Genomic DNA, 15752 nt, shown 5'->3' with positions numbered 1-15752 from the left:
GGAGAAATCTTGGATTTCTTTACCAAGTATGGGTTTGGACGGGCTGAGAGAAATCTTGACTTCCCTTAGCAAGTATGAGCAAGAAGGGTTGGGAGAAATCCCGACTTCCTTGCGGCATAGTGCACTGCAGCCGTGATCATGATCGAAATAACAGAGTCACAATCCAAGGATCTAAATTAAATATTTATGACTATGTTCAGATCAGTTTATTCAGTTATTTATGTTCGAATTAGCCATGCATATGTTTCATTCATGTTCATTTATTTCATTTAGAAATCATTTATTTAAGTTAAGGGCACAAAGTATTTTATTACAAGTTATTTTTAATCTTCTTGTGCTTGTATTTATGTAGTACTTATCCCCCCCCATATTCTTACTGAGTCTTTTAGACTCACTACACTTATTTGTTTTCAGACAGGTTTACGTTATCATTGAGATTGAGGGGGTAAGACTATCGAGTGGACTGTGATGTGGGCACGGCACATCCCTCCGACCTATGCTAGTCTTCCGCATAGTCACTCGAATTTATATGTTATAAGGCATTTATTTTGCTTATTTGACAAATGTATATGTAATTTTTTTGTTAGAATTTTTTTGGGCATGTAGAAATTAGATTTTTTTAAACTTTTGGATATTTGATATGTCGAATTTTTTTCTCTGGTTCTCGTTCATTTCTCAGTTTAGTTTATTTAATATTGTTGGTCATATTTTTAGTTGTTGTCCGTGACAGGCGGGTTTGAATTTGTATAGAGAGGTCATGCCGAATTTTTTTTTTAAATCCGCATTTTTATTATTAATTAATTTAAAATAGAGGTCAGGGTCGTTTCAACGTCCGTACCTCAACGTAAGCAACTATTGATACAAGTCTTCTAGTCCAAGCATATAAACAGACAATCATTGTATCACTATTTTATCCTCTAAAAAATCTTAACTAGACTAATAGATACTCACTTAAACTAATCTGAGTCTAATAGTATACCTGCGCCTGTCGTTAGCCTACTGATGAAGATGACCTCAAAACTTGGGCACAACTCCGCTACAACTCCAGCATCGTTCCGTCGCTTCCAGATCTTTGAAACGATGACTAAAAATTCCTAAAAACCCACTAAAACACCTAGAAACGAGAGTGAGGAAGGGAATTGGCGCAACTGTAATGTGGATCTCGACCCTCTATTTATAGGCATAGATTGGATGGTCGATTTCTGAGATCGGATCGTCCGATCCCTTCCATTCAACCCCTTCCAAACACGTGTCTTGCCAGCTGTCAAAAACAAATCGGATCGTCCGATCTCCTGGTCCTATCAAATCAAATCTCTTATCTCTTATCCAAATGTGATCAGATCGTCCAATATCTCCAGAGCCTCCGAACTCCCAATCTTGCTTCCGAAGCGTTCGGATTGTCCGATCCCTTTTCCTTGTATAGTTCGGATTGTCCGAACTCCTGAATGCTTGGAACTTCTCCGAACCATTTTCAAACGTCCTGAATCCGATTTTTTACTCTTTTAACCCATTTAAGAACTCCTTAATAATGTTTTCGGAAATAGATTATTTAAATTAATAGTCGGACTACTACATTCTCCCCCACTTAAGAGATTTTGTCCTCGAAATCCAGACTAGGATAATCAGAATAATTAACAATGAAAATGTCTTTATTACAATGTTTTCATAGCAATTACAATTGAAAATTACAAGAAATTACAATCAAAACAACTCCGGATGCTCAGAACGCATACGAATTTCTAACTCCCAAGTCGCTTCCTCGGTGCCTCAACACTGCCATTGAACCATGACTAGAGGAATGAATTTTTTCCGAAGTACTTTGTCCTTCCTGTCAAGAATCCTCAGTGGTCTCTTCACGTACGATAGGTCATGCTCCAACTGAACATCTATCGGATGCAGAATGTGAAACTCATATACAACATACTGTCGGAGTAAGGATACGTGGAACACATTGTGAATGCTGGAGAGATATGGTGGTAACGCCAAAAGGTAAGCCAAATCTCCAATATTATCTAGAATCTCGAACGGTCCGATGAATCTAGGCGCTAACTTGCCCTTCAGACCAAATCTCATCACCTTTTGAAAAGGCGATACTCGCAGGAAAATGTACTCTCCTGCATCAAAATGCAGTGGTCTGCGCTTGGTATTGGCGTAACAGATCTCTCTGTCTTGCGCTGTCTTGATCCTCTTATTAATCAACTAAACCTTATCCACAATCTGTTGGATCATTTTTGGTCCTTCGACCTGTCGTTCTCCTACCTCATCGCAAAACAAGGGTGTTCGACAATGGCGACCATAAAGAGCCTCGAATTGCACCATGCCAATGCTACGATGATAGCTGTTGTTGTAGGCGAACTCTATCAATGACAAATGATCCTGCCAGGATAACCCAAAGTCCATCACTGAAGTCTTTTTCATGTCTTCCAAATTCCATATAGACTTCTCAGACTGACCGTATGTCTCTGGTGATAAGTCGTACTCAAACTCAGAGTAGTACCCAAAGCTCGCTGAAAACTACTCCAAAACCATGAGGTAAATCTCGTATCCCTATCGCTGACTATACTCAAGGAACTTCATGCAATCGCACTATATTTTGAATGTATAACCTCACCATATGATCAAAAGTGAACTCGTGGTTATACGGAAGAAAATGAGCTGACTTGGACAACATGTCCAACACAACCCAAATAGCATCCACTACCTAGAGGTCATTGGTAAGTGGGTGAAAAAATCCATCGTCACATGTTCTCACTTCCATTTCGAAATCTCCAAGCTCTGCATCAGACCACCTGGTTGACGATGCTTCGCCTTGACCTGCTAACAAACAAGGCATCGAGAGACAAGCTGATATACGCTATGCTTCATACCTGTAGTGACCCGCACCGTGATCACCTACTAATCAAAAACTTAGGTATGCAATTAAATAATAAATAATCATAATCAAAGATAATCCGCGGAAACTCAAATAACTAATACCAGCATGGTAAAACCTAGTGGGTGACCCCGCAATCTTGCCTTGGTCACCACCAAAACTCCAGATCTCTAGGAGAACTACCTGCAACTACCCCATCGAATGGGGTGTCCAGAAAACAGAAAACAACTGGACGTGAGCATAAAATGCTCAGTAAGCTAGTACGGGTAAACATACATATATGATGCATGAAATGTAATGAACACGTAACGCCCAAAATTATCTTAACTGAGATTATGAAATTTGAGGGCTAAATTGATATTTGATAAGGGACTGATTTGCAATTTTTGAAGAATTCAAGGGCTAAAGTGCAAATTCCCTTGTTTTGACTTATTCTTGATATTTTTATAGATGGGTTAGGCGTGTCATCATCTTCCTCCTTCTCTCCAAGACCGATTCCTCCATTGAAGCTCTTCTAAGCTTTTCAATTTCCGATTTTGCTTGATCCGTCCGGTAGATTTCGAATATGAAGGTATATTCGCGATCACAGCTGCAAGAACTTCGTTCTACCGTAAGTTATATTTCGATCCAATCTAATTCATATTTCGGATGTTGTTGGATTATGATTTTTATTGGATATAAACATTCTTGAGCTAGGTGTGTTAGTATATCTAAGTCGGATCGAGAAAAGAACAACGTTCGGATTTGTTATGAATTTTTGAGTGAAATTCAAAAATGGGGGTTTGGAATATTGTTGACATTGAGTTGATTTTGATGATTTGTTGATGATATGAGTTGAATTGGAAGGTTATGAGGATGTTTGTTGATTTTTGGTTAGCTGTTTATTAACCGTTACGCCCGGTTCAAGTTTTGATACCGATTAGTTTGAATTGATTGAGCCGTGTTTCGTTTGAGTTTGAATGTTGATATTGATCCTATTATACTTCATTTCAGATTGGTTTGTGAGTTGGCGAATTCAGAGTTTTCAGAATTCAAATCGTCGACGAAGTGATCGAGATTGGTAACGAGTTTACCTTGATTGCTTGATTTGAGATTGAATGAAATCTGATTGAAATATTTTGATATTGTAACTTTTCGGATTTGGAGCCTTTGATCGAGAATAAGGTATAAGCTGACATCGATCGAATGGGATATAATACTCGAGAATATTTTGATGATCGAGTTTTCCTAAATCACATACTTGCATGATTATTTGATATTGATTGAATATATGCTCTTACATGATTTTTATTGTCTTAATTAGTTGAATGTATTACGATTCATATTTTCATTCATATTGAGCCTAATCTTTGATTTCAGAAGGCAGAGCGGCCCAGTCAAATTAGACATTTTGGGGGCTATAATCGAGTGGCCTAGGTTGTTGAGTTTTCCTAGTGTCAAAATGCTCCTTATAGTCGCACCAAAAAGTCTAGAGGATGGCGATACGTAACACCACCTCGATCGGGAGTGTCGGTGGGCTTGTTACGAGATCTTATCCTTGGGATCCTAAACGAAGAACCGAATTTCCTTTGATTATCCGATTTGATAATCCCGATTTTAAAGCCATGCATTTCATCTTATTTATTATCGAAACTTATATATGTCATATCATGATATCGATATGTTATTTGATATTTCATGTTTATGTTGCTTTTACTGGGAATATTATTCTCACTGGAGTTATCCGGCTGTTGTCTTGTTTTTGTATGTGTACTTGGCAACAGGTGGGGCAGGATCGAGTCGAAGGCGACATGAATAGTTCGGGTTGTGATTGATAGAAGTGAGGACTTGGTTTAGAAGTCGAATTTGTATTCGAACTTGATTGTATTTTGAAATGTACCAACTATGAATCGATGCATGTTCCTACCTTTTGAGTACTCTTAATACTTCATGTATTGTAGAATGCGAGTTGAATGTATTAATACATGTTGTTGTATGAGATTTTGAGTTGTGTTGTATTTTTCAGATCTGAATGCCTTATTTATTTTTTTTGAGTTTTAGAAGGGCACGGACCCCGTGCCTACATCCTTGCCTGGGCCCGTGTACCATTGCATTTGAGATGGATTTTATTTTGTTCATGCACGGACCCCTTACATGCATCCGTGTGAGTTTTTGTTGAGGCAATAAGTTGGAAGTTTTGATATGTTGTGCACGGACCCGAGCACAGAAGGGGCACAGAGTCCGTGCAGAAAACAGAGAGTTGAGTTTTTAGTGTATTTGATTAGCACGGACCTTGACACGGAGGTGGCACGGGGTCCGTGTGTGGGGACCTCGGGTGCTAATCTCATCTTAAGAGGCAATTAATGAATAAGCATCATTAATCAGAACAAAATAATTCAATCTGAATAAAATTAACCAGAACATTTGGCGATGCAAAAACTTGCATTTGGCGACGTGAAAACCCATCGCTAAATGAATATATATATATTTTTTCAAGGAAACTTGTTGCGTAATTTTGTGCCCGCAAGTGCACGATGTCAAGTTTAATATAGAAAATGAGTCCAAGTCGATGCCATGAATAAAATGATATTATATAAAATATTTGCAACTAATAAAATCTTAATCCTATGTACAGCTACGAGAATGGATTGAGTTTAAATAACTAAAAATTGCAATAAATAAAATTAATTAGCAACGAGTTCGCAAGACAAAAATTCAATGAGAGACAAATTCTAGAGGTTTGATATCACTTAACCATCCACCAAGTTAATTCATAAAGAAATTTATATCATAAATTCTTCTATTTTATTAGCCATGAATTCCTATTATTTTCTACTACCTCTCTCGAGTGTCAAGCAGAAATTTGTATTCAATAGCAAACTCAATATCTCTATCTAAGTTAACTATTAAATCCGGTAAATGGCACAGTGATTCTTACAAAGGCTTCAATGGAGTTATAGGCCTCTCGAACTCTATAAACACCAATGATGTATTTTCCTACGGTCCTATTCAAAATCTCCTCTCTCAAGTGCTAGATTTCAAATAAATATAACAATTAAACTAATGATCAGTTAATTGAACGCAATCAATTCAGGAAAACACAAATAAACCGAATGAATAATTCTAATATATCAAGCAAAATATCAAAAACATGGTTTCAAGTCAAGCTACGTCGTCCCTCTAGACAAAGGAATTAGTTCATAATGAAAATAAAAATCAAACAAAGCATGTTCTTGAACATCATTCAAAAATTAGGAGAAAGAATGAAATAAAAATGAAGGTAGATGATGCTTCTCCGTCTCTGGTAGTTGTTTCGTCCGTCTTCGTGCCAAGAATGCTTCTTATCCCTTTTCCTTGGTCTCTAGCCATCTCTAGCCTTCAAAAACTTATGAAAACCCTCGATTCTAACCTGATATATGCCAAAGAGTCTTTTTAAAGTTCGAGACTAAAATTTTCCAAAAAAAAAGACACGTCAGGCGCGGGTGCGCTACACTCGGGCGCAGGTGCGCTGCGTTTTTGGGTTCCTGGGCGCGGGTGCGCTGTCCTAGGGTGCAGGGGGGCTGATCGCCGATAATTTTCTCAAAATATGAGCTACAGGGCGCGGGAGCACCGGTTCCGGGCGCGGGTGCTCTACAGCGCATCCAACTCGCGCAGCATTTTTGAAAAAATCATTACTTCAGTTCTAGCCGTCGGATTGAGCTGAAATTTTGACAGCAGCTTTAAAACATCCCAAAATTTATTGTGAATGGTGAGATCGGATTTGGATGTATCTATCAGCTCCAGTATTTTTGTAAACTTGCAGCTCCATAATTACTTTTTCCGTCTCTTCTCGTTACTTTTCCTCCAATCCTTGCATCTCACAAAAACAACAACAAATATGCATAAAATCCATTCGATACATCACAAAAGTCAAGTCAAATCATATGAAAATTAAGTGCATAAAATGCACTTATCAAATCCCCCCAAACTTAGACTTTTCTAGTCCCGAGCAAAAAAATAATGAGCAATATAGTCGACCTCCGAATTTTTACATTCCAAGATTCAATACACATATCCGCTAATTTTGTCAAGAGTTCTCGTGTGTGTGTGTGATTTGTCAATCTTGTCTATCCTCATCGCTTTCTGTAGCACCTAGGATTTCATAATTTAAATTCCATGCCTAAAATTATTTTTTTAATAATTATGATTTTTAATTGCTTGTAATTAATTGCTTAAGTTTCCTTTAAAGTTTAAGTGCTCAAATATTTTAAGTTATTTTTTTATTGAAATTTTTGAGATAATGACTTCCGGTTCCGGTGCTTGGTGATGGTGAATTTCGGCGGTAAATTCCAAAATTTGTTATTTTAAAAGTTTAGTAGGGAGTTAGGAGGAAATTAGATGAGAGTTTGAAAGTTAGAAGTTTTCGGGTATCAGAAATTATTTTTTTATTATTGCAATATTGGGCTTATTCTTTAACTTTTTCAAAAATTAGAATTTTTATAAACCCGGATTAGTAAAAACCAATTTAATATTTTTAATTTGGGATTTTTAAACTTAGGAATTTTATTAGTGTAAGTTAGTAGGCAAAAGTTGTAGTACTTTAAAGTTGTACTTTTAAAGCAACACTCACACCTACTTTTAATTACTTACGCCTATGCTTACGCACACATGTACACACTACACACTTAAACTTTTAAACCTAAATCATTTTGTTTGCAAACCCTAGCCACCCAAACTCAAAATAGCCGCCCCCTCTCCCTCTTTTCTCCCCTCCCCTTCGGCCGTTCCCTTCTTTGAGCTCCAGCCACCGCCGCCTCCTCCTGCCGCCACCGCCGTTGCCGAAAGACCTTCTAGGGAGGTTGGTCTAGGTGTTGATCAATGGTTTTCAGCTTCTTCCCTTCTTAATCGATTTATTTCTTGGGTTTTTGGTAGGAAAGGCAAGTATGAGCATTCCTTGGGCATTCAAGCTAGCTACTATGTTCTTGCACCTAAATTTTTCTTAAATTTTGAAATGCTTGCAATTTTCAACATGTAGGGCTTGATTTTTTTCTGAAATTTCAGATTGGTATGTGTGATTTTCAAAATTTTTGATTGAGCTTGGGTTTAAGTTGTTGCATGGTGATTTGTGATTGGAGGCATGAGGTGTTTTGAATTCTTGTTGTATTTTTGAAAATTCCAGAAGTTGTATGCCCCTTAAATTCAAAAGTTTGCATGTGTAAGGGCTGAAATTGAAGTGAGTTTGAAGCATTTTAATGATTTGCATTGGGCTTGATTGATTGCTCATGAGTTTGATTCATTTTGGTGCATGATCATGTGATTTTTGAAATGTGGAGTTGGAGTGTGGTTGAGGGCTGCCTAAGTGTTTGTGGAAAGTCCTAAGACATGTCTATAGGTGTGTTTGGTGGTTTGGAAGGAGGCAGAGGCAAGGGAAAATGGCTTGGGATGGTTTTCTCCAAGTAGAATGGTTGTAAGGTGTTGATCTCCATGGGCAGGGCAGCCTTGTTTCGGGGCAGGGGATGAACTGAACGAGGTCTGGGAGTGGCTAGGGCTAGTCCTAGGTCAAGGTTATGATGTGGTGGTCGTGTCGGTATAACGTGTCGGTATAAAATGGGTTTGTTTCGGTTAGGTTTTCAATGAGTTAAGGGTCTTTGAAGTTGAGGTGTCGGTGCAGAATTTTTAGAAGGAAAAAGGGGCTGTCCGGAGTTGATTTGTGTTTGCATTGCTTGGGATGTCAAATGAGGTTACAAACTAGACCTATGGTTATTTTGTAGTGTTAGGAGAGTGTCGGTTCGAGCAAGGTCAAATTCGGTTAAGGTAAGATCGAGTTAAGGGCATTTTGGGTTGATTGCTCGGGTTAGGCCTTGTTTGTAAGATTTGAAGTTAAAGTTTGAATAGTCCACCTAGGGGCAGCCACTCTCTCACCCAATACCCACATTTTTGCATTGAGTTTCATTTCCCATATTTGCATACATGTGTGCTTGAGTCTCCTCTTTGAGCCGAGCGAAATGTTACAAAGGAAACCGCTTTTATTCATGCATGCTAAGTATTTTGAGCCGAGTCAAAGAAGGAAAAAGAAAATATTTTTTTTTGAACGAAGTGATTTGATTGTGACGAGACAGGGTATTGATGTGTGGGGGATGCCTCACTCACTTGCCATAGATGGGTAGATCGAGATCGGGAGACATCCCGGGATCCCTACCAAAATAGACGGGTAGTGTGAGATCGGGAGAAATCTCGGGATCCCTACCAAATGACAGATAAAGGGGTAAGTCGCGTCGGGAGGAATCTCGGCATCTTTCCGGCATAGTGCACTATAGCTATTGATCGATCAAAACAGAGGGTCATAATTCAAGGATCTAAGTTTACAATTTCAGTTTCATTATCAGTTTGAATCGTCTTATTGCATTCAGTTTTCAGTCATGCATGAGTTTCAGTTAAGTTAAGAAAGTTCAAGAGTTTCATAGCGTGAGCTGGCGTGTGTTCATCGTTTACATGTTACCTAATTCTCTTGTAGCATATGCACTTTTACAGCTTAAGTTTCAAGTATATTATGTACTGTATTTTGAGTATTACCGCAGTTATTTTAAACCCTTGTTATTACCCTGTTTATACTTGCTGGATCATTAGACTCACTATGCTTGTGTGTTTGCCAGGTAAGGAGGAGTTTCTAGGGACCGAGGGGCAGGATCCTCGAGGTTGAGGTCACTGGCGGTGCAAGGCCCTATGACCGTTGCTGTTTTCTTTAGTTCCGCTTAAGACTTTGTTTTGAATTAAAGAATTTTACTATGAGTACTTTCAGTATTAGCCAGGATGTGTTTTCCCTGTGCTTGAATTTTTATGATTTGAAGTTTGTTATCGCTATTATTGCAACCGTGTGAGGTTGCCTTTATTTTCGAAGTTTATGACTATTGCAGCTTGGATTTATTTTATCGCTTTTACTCCTTTATGTTAGAACTGCCGCGTGTGACATGGTGGTTTGTTTATTTTCAAACAAGTCATGGAAAAAATTTTCTAAAAAAAATCCGCATTTTTCTTTATTATTTAATTAAGATTAGAGGTAAGGGTTGTATCACTTTCGATACACTAATGCAACAAGTTTGTTTCATAGATTCATCAATTTCGCTCTCTAGTTTCAAAACAGTCTCCACCAAGTTCAACTTCTGCTCACTAAGATCAAAAGGACTTTTCAAATTATATCATAGTTGTTTCATAACATCGCTGGATTTTGCATCCAGTTTTATTTTAGCCCCAATAATTACCCGCTGACTTAGCTATAACTAAAGATAAAATTCGGATTTCAATCCCCTCATCTATAGCCTGGATGGAGCATCAACCCCATTTTATCCGCAAACTTAGTCATGGATTGGTGATTAGGATTTCAATCACTTTCCAGGCCCGGATGGAGTTGTAAAAAAAAATCTTTGTTGCTTTGGCAACTTTTCATCATTCAATAAAATTTTGCCTAAATCATTTCTATGCTTGTAGAAGTCTACCTCGGTTTCAAGTATAAATCACCAAAGTTAATAATCAAATCATCCAATTCACTCACAAAATCACAAAGCTTCTCTAATCACTAGAGTGTCAACAATCAAGGCATAATGAATATAACTCAAGATAAAATATAGCTAACATTAACACTTTTAACACCAAAAATTATTTTCATCATAGGTCAACACAATTACACATCATGCTAACTCAAACTAACTCATCAAAAAATTTCACAATTTTCAAATTTTTTAAACACCCCCCCCAAAACTTAAATATCTGCATTGTCCTCAATGTACGATAATTCAAAAACAAGAACGGAGGAATGCACATACCTGTGGCATGACCGTCAGTAGTCAAAGCTCATCATAATTTTGGGGGCAGGTACATTGATACTCGATATTTCTTTACAAAGACCTAGAGTAGAAAATTCAATGTTAGCGCGTGAACCAGACATGCCCTCAAAAATATTAAAAATTAAATAAATTAAAATATTAAAAATACTAAAACAAAACAAAAATAAAATAAAACTTGGGTTGCCTCCCAAAAAGCGCTTGGTTTAAAGTCTTCAGCCCGACTTGAAGCTGATTTTAGCCAATTCCTGTCACTTTATTGAAGGTTTTGTTCCTCTCTTTCACTCTCCAAACATACTCAAAAATCATATTGGACTTATCTTTCTTTTTCACCTTCTTCACCAGCTTCGGATCTCTCCCACTTTTCAACTCTATTCCTACACCAAAATTATTCACAGAAGAATCAAATAAATCAATGTGATTACAAGCGCGTACTTCATATTGGTAATTCGTGGTCTTATAAATATTAAAAGTGACCGCTTCACCACCAACTCGTAGAGTTAATTCACCCTCATGCACATCAATTAAAGCTCTTCCAGTTGCCAAGAATGGTCGCCCCAAAATTAGAGGGACATCTTGAGCTTCTTCCATGTCAAGCAGTACAAAGTCAGCAGGAAAAATAAATTTATCTACTTTTACCAATACATTTTCCACAATACCGCGAGGATAAGTCAGAGAACGGTCAGCCAACTGCAGAGTAATCGTGGTTGGTTTCACCTTACCAAGCTCCAAAGACCTGAAAATAGACAAAGACATTAAATTAACACTTGCACCTAAATCACATAATATCCTATAACAGTTTCACCACCAATAATAAAAGGAATAGTAAAACTCCCTGGATCATTCAATTTTTGTGGTATTTTCTTTTGCAGGATGGCGCTGCACTCCTCTGTCAACTTCACTGTCTCAAATTCTTCAAGCTTTCTCTTCCTAGCATGGTCTATGAGCAGTTCAGGAAGATGGATCCTAAGGACTTCTTTGGTACTACGGATCCGATGGTAGCGGAGGGCTGGATTCACTTGCTAGAGGCGATTTTCCACTACATGGAGTTGGGAGATGCAGATCGAGTTCGCTGTATGACTTTCCTTCTCAAGGATGACGCTGCCTTGTGGTTTGAGGGTGTGGAGAAGACTGTTGATGTTACCACACTGACTTGGGAAGCATTCAAGACTCTCTTCTATGAGAATTACTATACAGCTGAGGTGAGGGCGCAGTTGAAGAAAGAGTTCACGAGTCTACGGCAGGGAGATCTGACTGTATCCGAGTTTGTTCGGAAATTTGAGAGGGGCTGCCACTTCATGCCACTGATAGGGAATGATGAGGCGGAGAAGTTGCAGCACTTTGTTGCGTGTCTGAGGCCTACCATTTGTAGGGATGTGATGATGGCTAAGCCAGTGGATTATGCAGCTGCCGTCAAGAAAGCTATGAGGTCCAAGCAGTCCTTGAAGGACATCAGTTCCGAGGTTCATAGCAAGAGGGCCTTCACTCATCAGGGTCACCAGCAGCAGCATGACAAGAAGCCATATCAGGGGCAGCAGAGGAAGCAGAGGCCCCAGGGGCACTATCAGTCCCCAAGACCCGCTCCTCGTAGGGCTGAGGATAAGCCAATTTTCCAGACATGCCACCGTCCACACTTTGGGAAGTGCTTGAAGGAAGTAGGAGTGTGTTTCAAATGCAAGAAGCCGGGTCATCTGGCTAAAGTTTGTTCGGAGTTGAGGAGGCCCGTGCAGGGTCGAGTGTTCGTGATGCAGGCCGAGGAGGCCGACCCAGACACCACACTCATCACAGGTAACATCTTAAGATTTTGGGTTTAGAGCAGTTAAACGATTCACTACCGCATGTGATTTTAAGATTTCTTGTTCGGGGTCAATAATTTTATAGCATGTTGCATGTTTGGAGAACTTGACTGTAATAGCATGCGTAGTATCTTATTTGGGATTTGATGACCTATAATGAGTCTAATTAGAACTTGTGTTATTTAACTTCAATCTTTTCTGTGGATGTATTCACCGTTAATGCAGGTAGGATTGTAGTAGCTGGTGTAGCCACTAGAGCTTTGTTAGACTCGGGAGCTACACATTCTTTTATTTCGGAGGCATTTACCCGTAAGCGGGGTATTGAGTGTGAAGAGTTTTTTGGTGGATTCACGGTGACCATTTCATCGGGGGAAGAACTGTCCACGAGGATTATGGTGAAGAATCTTGAGCTGCTGCTGCAAGGGCAACCAGTGAGTGCCGATCTGATAGTGTTGTCCATGTCTGAGTTTGACTTGATACTTGGGATGGATTGGATGACGAAGAACGCTGTGGTGATTGATTTTCAGCGGCGATCAGTAATGGTCAGACCGGAGGGAGAAGAACCATTCTGGTTCGAGGCTACTAGGAGTTCGAAGAGGACTCAGCTTATATCTCTCATGCAAGCTAAGCAATTGGTTCATGATGGATGTGAGGCATTCTTAGCCAGTATATCTTTGTCAGAGTTGCCAGCTTGTCCAGATGGTTCAGATGTGGAGGTGGTCAGGGATTTTGAGGATGTGTTTTCGGGCGATGTTGCAGGTATCCCACCTAATAGAGAAGTCGAGTTCTCTATCGACTTGATACCGGGTACTGTGCCAATCTCTAAGACACCGTACAGACTAGCTCCCACAAAAATGAAAGAACTGAAAGAGCAGATTCAAGAGTTGTTTGATAAAGGGTTCATTCACCCTAGATTCTCTCCTTGCGGTGCACCAGTCCTCTTTGTGAAAAAGAAGGACGAAAGTCTAAGATTTTGCATAGACTATCAAGGATTGAATGGTGTAACAGTGAAGAACAAGTACCTACTTCCTAGGATTGAGGATCTCTTTGATCAGTTACAAGGACCCTCTGTATTTTTGAAGATTGATCTTCGTTTTGGATATCACCAGTTGAAGGTAAAGGAGTCTGATGTGTTCAAGACAACATTTATGACTCGTTATGGCCACTACAAGTTCCTTGTGATGCCGTTTGGAATGACGAATGCACTCGCGGTCTTCATGGATCTTATGAACCGCATGTTCCAACCGTACTTGGATCAGTTTGTCATTGTCTTTATTGATGATATCCTCATTTACTCGAAGGATAGAGAGGAACATACTCAGTATTTGAGGACAATTCTAGGAGTACTCCGAGAGCGGAAGTTGTATGCTAAGTTCGACAAGTGCGAATTTTGGTTAGAGAGAGTACCATTCTTGGGTCATATTATTTCCAAGGATGGAGTGAAAGTAGATCCCTCCAAGGTTCAAGCAGTGAGGGAGTGGTCTGTGCCAAGAAGCGCATCGGAGATTTGCAGTTTTCTCGGATTGGCCGGATACTATAGGAAGTTTATCAAGGGTTTTTCATCAATTGCGGTGCCCTTGACAGCATTAACCAAGAAGAATTCCAAGTTTATTTGGAAACCAGAGTGTCAAGAGAGCTTTGATGTGTTGAAGGAAGCTCTCACGACAGCACCAGTGTTAGCTATGCCATCTGGAGAGGGAGATTTTGTGGTTTACACTGATGCTTCCAAGTTGGGACTTGGGGCAGTGCTTATGCAGCGAGATAGGGTTATCGCTTATGCTTCTAGGCAGTTGAAGGAGCATGAGAAGAACTACCCTACTCATGATTTGGAGTTAGCAGCAGTGGTGTTCGCTCTCAAGATTTGGAGACACTATCTCTACGGAGAGAAGTGTAAGATATTCACCGACCATAAAAGCCTCAAATACTTCTTCACCCAGAAGGAGTTGAATATGAGACAGTGGAGATGGTTAGAGCTGGTGAAAGATTATGACTGCAATATTAGCTACCACCCGGGTAAAGCTAATGTAGTCGCATATGCATTGAGTAGAAAGTCAGCAGTGATTGCCTCTTTGACGGTGTCTAGACCTTTGCAGGATGAGATTCTAAGGTTCGGACTAGAGCTCTATGCCGAGGGTAGAGCTCCTAGATTGTCAGCTTTGTCAGTGCAGACTACGTTGTTTGACCATATCAGAGTTGCTCAAGCAGTTGATGAGCAGTTGAGCAAGTGGAGACGGAGAGCCGACGAGAGAGGCAGTGATTTGTACTCAGTGGTAGATGGGATTGTGAGGTTCAGAGATAGACTTTGGATCCCCACAGGTGATTCTCTGCGAGTTACTATCATGGCAGAGGCGCATACATCACCGTACTCTATCCACCCAGGAAGTACCAAGATGTATCGAGACCTTCAGCAGTTGTATTGGTGGCCGGGCATGAAGCGTGATATCGCTCGATTTGTGTCAGAGTGCCTGACATGCCAGCAGGTCAAAGAAAACATCAGAGACCTGCAGGATTGCTTAAGCCACTCCATATTCCCGAGTGGAAATGGGAGAATATTACCATGGATTTCGTTGTTGGCTTTCCGAGGACAGTGAGAGGTTCGAATGCTATTTGGGTTGTTGTCGACCGTCTCACTAAGTCGGTGCACTTTTTGCCAGTGAGGACGAATTTCTCCATGACTCAGTATGCGGATTTGTATAACCGGGAAATAGTCAGACTTCATGGTATCCCTGTTTCCATAGTGTCTGATAGAGATCCGCGGTTTACTTCGTCTTTTTGGAAGAGTCTTCACTCAGCTTTGGGGACGAAGCTTTCGTTTAGCACTGCCTTCCACACCCAGATGGATGGACAGTTTGAGAGGGTGATTCAGATTCTAGATGACCTTCTGAGAGCCTGTGCTATTGAATTTTATGATAGTTGGGAGTCGAGGTTACCATTGGTGGAACTTGCTTATAACAACAGCTATCAGGCCACCATTGGTATGGCGCCTTACGAGGCACTCTATGGGAGACCTTGTAGATCACCAGTATTATGGACCGAGATTGGTGAGAGGTCAGAGTTGGGACCCGAGATTGTTCAGCAGACCGCTGAAGTTGTAGCCAAGATTCGTGATAGGATGAGGACTGCACAGAGAAGGCAGAAGAGTTACGCCGATCATAGGAGGAGAGACTTGGAGTTCTCAGTGGGTGATCATGTTTTTATCCAAGTAGCTACTTTGAAAGGCGTGATGATATTCGGGAAGAAAGGGAAACTGGCTCCGAGGTTCGTTGGACCTTTCGAGATTCTTGACAG

Source organism: Henckelia pumila, chromosome 4, assembly GCF_033568475.1.
Source record: "Henckelia pumila isolate YLH828 chromosome 4, ASM3356847v2, whole genome shotgun sequence".
Taxonomy (NCBI): Eukaryota; Viridiplantae; Streptophyta; class Magnoliopsida; order Lamiales; family Gesneriaceae; genus Henckelia; species Henckelia pumila.
The sequence above is the reverse complement of the archived record's forward strand: the minus strand, read 5'-3'. Positions refer to the sequence as shown.